The 7,478-nt window shown below is 39.8% G+C and overlaps 1 pseudogene; it reads left to right on the forward strand.

Annotated features, from left to right (window-relative positions):
* Window positions 1-265: 265 nt before the first annotated feature.
* Window positions 266-7,249, forward strand: LOC109077495 (annotated as a pseudogene).
* Window positions 7,250-7,478: the final 229 nt, after the last annotated feature.

Here is a 7,478-nt window from a genome sequence, read left to right on the forward strand (position 1 = left end):
GCTGTGTGAGAGATCATACGTCATGATCATCTGTACCTGAGCTACAGGTTAAAGAATATATATCTGACTAGGAAATAAGCAAGGTCAATCTGTATTTAAAAAAATAAATAAAAATCTGCTCAGAAAATATGACATTACCATACAAATGCAAAAAGTAAAGAACAAATGTTCAAAAATAAAACAATGGGACTGAAAACTAGGAGAGAGAGAAAGAGGGAGAGGGAGAGAAGGAGAGAGGGAGAGGGAGGGAGGGAGGGAGGGAGATCTGCCCGAGGACAAAAGGGAGGAGTCAGAGATGTGGTGTGTATGATGTCAGCAGCTTGTTGGATTGAGGTGCTGCACGCTGCTGACTTTAATCCAGGCTGATTAGGAAGCAGCAGACAGTCACCTGTGTGAATGCAGAGAAGTAGCTAATGGTAAACTAGTGTAGCCTGGGACTACTGCCCTTAAAATAAAGAATCCAACACCAGGAAACTCACAAAGAAAACAGCCTTAATCTGTAGTTGAGTCTGAGTGGACAAGGAAAGAAACGGTCAAGAAACTTAAAGTTCAGAGCAGGGAAGAAACTTGAAATGACCTTTTAATATCATCGGAGGAGAGTCAAGGGCATATTGTCGTCATTTCAGCATTCAGCATTCTGCAATACAAAACATCTAAAACAATCCTTTGGCAACCACCTGGTCACAATGTCAACAAATGGAATAAGTATGGCTTTAAAGCTCCAGTTTGGACTTATAAATTATGAAAATCGTTACCTCACGGCAGAGGCATTTGGGTTCAAGGTAAATGCATCTGGAACCAGCATGAAGAAGAAACAGATCTGGACCCTGGAGCAAGACCAGGACAGCCAGGTGATTTTCTTGCGCAGTCATCTCGGACGTTATCTGGCCACAGATAAAGATGGCAAGGTGAGCTGTGAGGAGGAAGTGCCAAACACATCTTGCCGTTTCTTGCTTGTGAAACAGTCAGATGGACACTGGGCCTTGCAGTCTGAGCCGTATTTGCGCTATTTTGGAGGCTCAGCAGAATATCTATCCTGTTTTGCCCAGACCATTGGAGAATCTGAACTATGGGCCATGCACCTTGCCCTTCACCCACAGGCCAACCTGCTAAGTGTATCCCGCAAGCGTTACGCACGCTTGTCCACTGCAGACGACGAGCTCTGCATGGACAGCAACATCCCCTGGGGCGTGGACTCCCTGATCACTTTGGTCTACCTGGATGAGAAGTACAGTCTGAAGACCTGTGACAACCGCTTTCTCAGCAATGATGGTAGGCTGGTAATGGAGAACAGACCTACCACTAGTTTCACCTTAGAACTCAAGTCTGGCAAGCTGGCCTTTAAGGACCGTGAGGGCAAGTTTCTCTCACCAACAGGCCCCACGGGCACCCTGAAGTCTGGCCGCTGTTCAAGGCCAGGAAAAGATGAGCTGTTTGATCTGGAAGAGAGCCACCCACAAGTTGTTTTCCAGGCAGCCAACAAAAGATATGTGTCTATTCGTCAAGGTAACCAATGATTATACATTTGTTAGCACGTGGTGTCATGGTCATTATTATTAAAACTGTGGTTCCCAACCCTGTTCCTGGAGGTCCCCCAACACTGCACATTTTGCTCCTTTGTCTGACACACCCATTTCAAGTCTCAGAGACTCTAATAATGAGCTGATGAACTGAATCAGTTATGTTTAATTAAGGAGACATCCAGGAACTTGGCTGGGAACCTCTTGTCTAAAACAGTCATTCCCAACTGTGCTCCTGGAGATCTACCTACCTGCAAAGTAGTTCCAACTCTGCACCAACACACCTATCTGTAATTATTATGTGCTTTTGGTGATCTTATTTGGCTGGCTCAGTTGTCTTTGATCAGGGTTGGAGTTTGTAGAAAGATCTCCAGGAACAGGATTAGGCAACCCTGGTCTAAAATGTATAGGCATTCAGTAACATGGCTGAACATAACAAAAGTGGATTCTTGATGTGGTCAATCTACTTTCATAAGATTTATCTTGGTCCTCTCAAAACTGATAAAAGTTTGTCTGCTGATGTAGTGCTAGAATTATAACACACTGTTGTCTGATTAGTTGAATGCAGTCAGACATACTTGTCATAAAATATCCCTGGACTTTTTGAGATAGACATGCAACATTTCCAAAACCGTACAATGTAGTCATTTCCTGGATGATGCATGTACACATTACAGAATCACAGAAAGTGAAAAGATTTGCCAAATTTAATTATCTGTGTGTGAAGCAACCAATTTAATTTGTCATAACCACTGTGTGTCTTCAGATTAAAGCAACCTCAAATGATTTGTCAGACATATCCTTTTTCACATATTTAAAGAGACTGTTCACCCAAAGATAAATTAACATTTTTGAAATTTCAAAAAAGACACAAAGCACCATAATGGTAGGCAAAAAATTGTATATTTGATATTCTTCACCTCCAACTGGCTGTTATGCAACTGGATCAAGTAGGTGAGCTGATCTTCAAAAGTGGAGTGTAATTTGTCAACAAATCATGTTTCATGAGGATCAGCTGATTCCTCGAAAAGATCAGACTCAAATGAATGTCAGATTGGATGCTTCTAATGAATTCAAGGGCTAGGGAAGATATCCCTATTCTTGAAATATGCTGTAGCCCAGGGGTTCCCAGTCCTGTTCCTGGAGATCTACCTTCCTGCAAAGTTCAGCTCCAATCCTGATCAACCTGAACCAACAAATTATGATATTCAGGAGCACTTGATAAATGCAGACATGTGTGAAACTTCCAGGCAATTGTGTTGGGCCAAGTTGGAGCTGAACTTGGCAGCATGTTGGCCCTCCAGGACCAGGATTGGACACCCCTGCCATAGAAGAAGGTCAAAGTGCTTTAGAACAAAACAAGAGTGATAACTGTAAAATTGAATTTTGGTGTGAGCTATCCTATTGCTGTCAATGAATGAAACTTTCATTTAAAAAGGTTGACAAAATAATCTCTAGCTTCACATGTGCTAATAGAGTTTGTTGGGAGTCCTATAGGATAAAACATACCTATTGAGTCCATTGCCACTTTTCAGACAGTTTCAGAGTAAAGAGCTGGACATCTGTCTCTTAGAGTCATTCTGGACAAATAGGAGGGTGATATTTGATACAGAGGGGGAAAGGACAAGCTTTGAACACAACGAGTCATTATGATAAATGCTTTTCATTCTCATAGCCAAATATTTGCTAGCCCTTTACTGCTTTATAATATAGTAGAATACATCATTAAATTGCTTACAATAATGAATATCTAATAATGCAATGGTTTTCCACTACTTGGTTGTAGAACCTTTATAAAGGGCATTAGCTGTGTAAACAACATCACAGACTACACAGCTGAAATTGTAAAAGGCTGAATCTGTTTGCCTAAAGCTGAATGTTTCTTCCACCACTTGCTTATTAAGCACCCCTGTGCTTTTCTTTTTACCACTGTAGGAATTATAGCATTACGCTGCTGGGTTGAGTGTTAGGGATTACTCCAGTAAAAGGCTTAAGAGACAGTCAAGGGATATTTCTGAAGCATCTAATTTGAATCTCACCCCACACAATCTGGTAACTTTGATTGGTTGAAACAGACGTAAGTTTGCTGGTAATGTTATTTAAACCACAGGTTCAGAGAGAGTGACAGAGATAAACCGGGTGAATACCGGTTTAGTGGGACGCAGACAGGCACACTGTAAAACAGAGCACTGAGATGAAATTTTCAATGAAACCAATGAAACATCTGCAAAAATACCAAAAACACTTTAAACAAAATAAAGCAAAAAAATGCATGCAAATCCAATTTATCTCATTGATAGGCATTCAAAAGTATTTGTGTATTGTGATGAAGACTGAGGTTGTAAATGGGATGCAGAATTGTATTTTGAATTTGACAAGCAATTCAGCCATTAATTTGCATGCAAGGAAAATAAATACATTAATAATAATAATAATAATAATATTTTGATTTTAAATATTATTATTATTATTATTTTGATTTTAAATGGTAGTCTGAAGTGGATTTTCAGATGTTGTGAGCTAAAGAAGAGGCTAATAATCACAGGAGGAGACCAGTACAATCAGCTGTCAGTTTTTGGGACAGAGTTTTACATTCAACAACCCAACACACTGTGTTTGTGCAAATACTGTTTGCACAGTAATAATGTAAATAAAAGAGGCATCAGCTGCTAAGAAGCCATGATAATTTCTTTGTTTTCAGGTGTTAGTATCTCAGCTAATCAGGATGATGAGACAGACATGGAGACATTTCAGATGGAGATTGATAAAGAGACTAAGAAGTGCATGTTCAGAACCAACGGTGGAAATTACTGGACACTCGTTACTCACGGAGGGATTCTGTCCACAGCCACAGAAGCGTAAATGTTTCCATTATTATCACAAATTACAGTAATTTTGATGCATTTCATAAATTAATGTTTATGAAAATAGTAAAATATCTTTATTGTGTGACTGATAGAGAAGAAAACACCATGTTTGACATAGAGTGGCTGGGCCGACGAATTGCTTTGAGAGCAAACAATGGAAAATATGTCTGCACAAAGAAAAATGGACAGCTTGCTGCTGTGAGTGATTCTTTGGGTGAGTGCACACAAGTTATGACTGATCTGTCATTACTGAATACCCACTTAACATGACTCAGATAAATCCTTGCATGTGTTTGGCAGGGGAGGATGAGCAGTTCATGCTTAAGCTGATTAATCGTCCAATCCTGGTCTTGCGTGGGGAGAACGGCTTTGTGTGTCACCACAAAACCTCCAATACATTGGACTGCAACCGCTCTGTTTATGATATCTTCTCATTGCTTTTCAGTGATGGCGCATACCAAATAAAAAGTGAGTCATATTGCTATTGTGTAAGCTGTAACTGAGCAGGGTTTCACTGAGCAGCACACACTCTTCTGGGCACATATTTGCAAACATCTGATGAATGTACCTATGTAAATTTGTTTTTTTTATATACCACAGGTGGAAATGAAAAGTTCTGGTATGTCTCCAGCAGTGGTCTGGTGTGCACAGATGGGAATAAACAAAACTAATTATTCTCTTATTTTATTTAGTGTAGTACGGGACGGCATCAAATCAAAAAACAAAATGGCAAGTACCTGCGTGGAGACCAAGGAGGCACGCTGATGGGCGACGGGCTCAGAGTGGATGCCTCGTCTCTGTGGGAGCATTGAGTGCTGTACCAGAGACCCATAGAGACACAAACACAGACTCAAAGAGTAACAAAAAGTTATCCTCCTGAAACCTGTTCAGCCAAAGACTTGTCAGCAACACTTTCTTCATTGACTTTCTATATTTAATCTTTTTTGTGTGTTTGTAAGCATGTGAAATATCTGTGGTTTTATTTGTTTCTAATACTTAGAGGTTCTCAACTTAGGCCCTAGAGATCCACTGTCCTGCAGAGTTTAGCTCCAACACTAATCAAAACACCTGCCTATAGCTTTCTAGTGATCCTGGAGACCTTGATGAGCTAATTCAGGTGTGTTTGATTGGGGTTAAAACTAAAATCTGCAGGACCTCGGGGGCCAGAGTTGAGAACCCATACTATGGAAGTTAGTGCAGGGGTTTCAAACCTGTCCTGGAGGACCCCCAGACTTGCACATTTTGTCTCCCTCATCTAACACACCTGATTCAACTGATCAGCTCATCAGTAGAGAATACAAGACCTGAATTGGGTGTGTCTGATAAGGGAGACATAAAAAGTGTGCAGTGATGTGGGTCCTCCAAGGACAGGTTGGTGTCCCCCTCTGCTTCATAAGATACTTCACAACCTGATACTTTACTCTGCCGATTTTTTAAATGAATTATAATTAGGTTGGTTATTGAGGCTGTTAAACTGCTCAGTTGAAATCTGTACTACCTGAAGCAAAGTTCTTAGATTCTTATGAAATGAATGGTACTTTTGACCACTGGTTCTCAGTTCCAATCCTGGGGACCCACCGCTCTGCACATTTTGTCTCCCTTAATTAACACACCTGATTGAGATCATCAGCTCATTAGGAGAGAGATCCATGAATTGAACTGAATGTGTCAGATCAGAGAGACAGACAGAGTGGTGGGAACCCAGGACTGGAATTGAGAACCACTGAGGCCTAGAGCAGAAAATGTTCCTGGACTCCACAGACCTCCATCAGGGGGCAGTTGGAAATACTGGTTTACGGGTCCTGCCCCCATGATCCAGATGGCTTCATTTGTGGAATAAAATAACAACAGGTGATGATTGATGTTTGGTCATGTCAGACACTGAACTATTTTAAATATTTTAAATCCCTAAACATATGACAGGCTTACAGGTTTTCAAATATATAGCACAATTTCTACTATGGTGAATGTTTTGAGGTGTGTACTTCTGTGGGTTTACTTTTGCATCTGTCCAAGAGTTAATAATCTTGTGATTAGACATATTTTGTCTTAATGTAGTTTCTAATTATTTATTTGAATAATAACAATTACAATTGCATAAATAAATCAGATTTAATAGTAAATTGCTTTCTGTAATCTCTCAAATAATGTCAGATGGTCACAGCATTAATAAGAGATCGGCCTCTAAGCACTCTGGCTAAAGAAACAGAGCAGTGGAGTGTTTTCAGACCAGTGCTGCATCATCATTAGTTCATGTTTCTTCAGGAAGTGAGTGCTATGCTATGGAAGTGTGCCTTCTGCTAATTCACAGTCATATATACAGGTTAAACCTGGGCAAATTGAGGGGATTTTTGCTTAGTTTGAGCAAACTGGAATGTTTATGAAATGTGTTCAAAGTTTTGAGAAATGTGTCTGTTTTAATAACGGAATGATATGATGTATACTGGGGCCAATATGTATACTGGGTCAAATGTATACTAAAAATGGAAAAGTTAATAAATCAATTGCACTGCAAATACCAAATGTACGAAATGCTGACTATGCCACCCCTTTAAAGTATGGGGAAATGAATACTCAATGGGAATCGAACGCGCAGGCTTGTTACCATGAAGGGCAAAGAGACATGGATATCAGTATGCAAAATATCTATGAGCTCTTTTACAAATTGCAATCCACACTCCATGCTTGAAACACCACCACCGGGGTACTAGAACAGCTAGCCTCCCAAATCAGTGGCCCTGCAAAATAAAACAACACAAAAGACAACAACTAAACAATGAATACACTAACAAAAAATATACTAGAACTTGAATGGATAAGACAGAATCAGAATCAGAAAGAGCTTTATTGCCAAGTATGCTTGCACATACAAAGAATTTGTTTTAGTGACATAAGTTTCCAGTACACAGAGACAACAACACACAGATGAAAAAAAAAAAAAATTTTTGCAAATAAATGTAACTAAGCATCACTTACAAGAAAGAAAAAGAAAGAAAAACACAAAGCAAAAAGTTCACAACAAAATAAATTAAAAAATGATCAGGGTCAAACTGAAATTAAACCTTGCCCTGGTGGTGAAACCATTGCTCAG

The sequence above is a fragment of the Cyprinus carpio genome, chromosome A3, assembly GCF_018340385.1.
Source record: "Cyprinus carpio isolate SPL01 chromosome A3, ASM1834038v1, whole genome shotgun sequence".
In the NCBI taxonomy this organism is placed as follows: domain Eukaryota; kingdom Metazoa; phylum Chordata; class Actinopteri; order Cypriniformes; family Cyprinidae; genus Cyprinus; species Cyprinus carpio.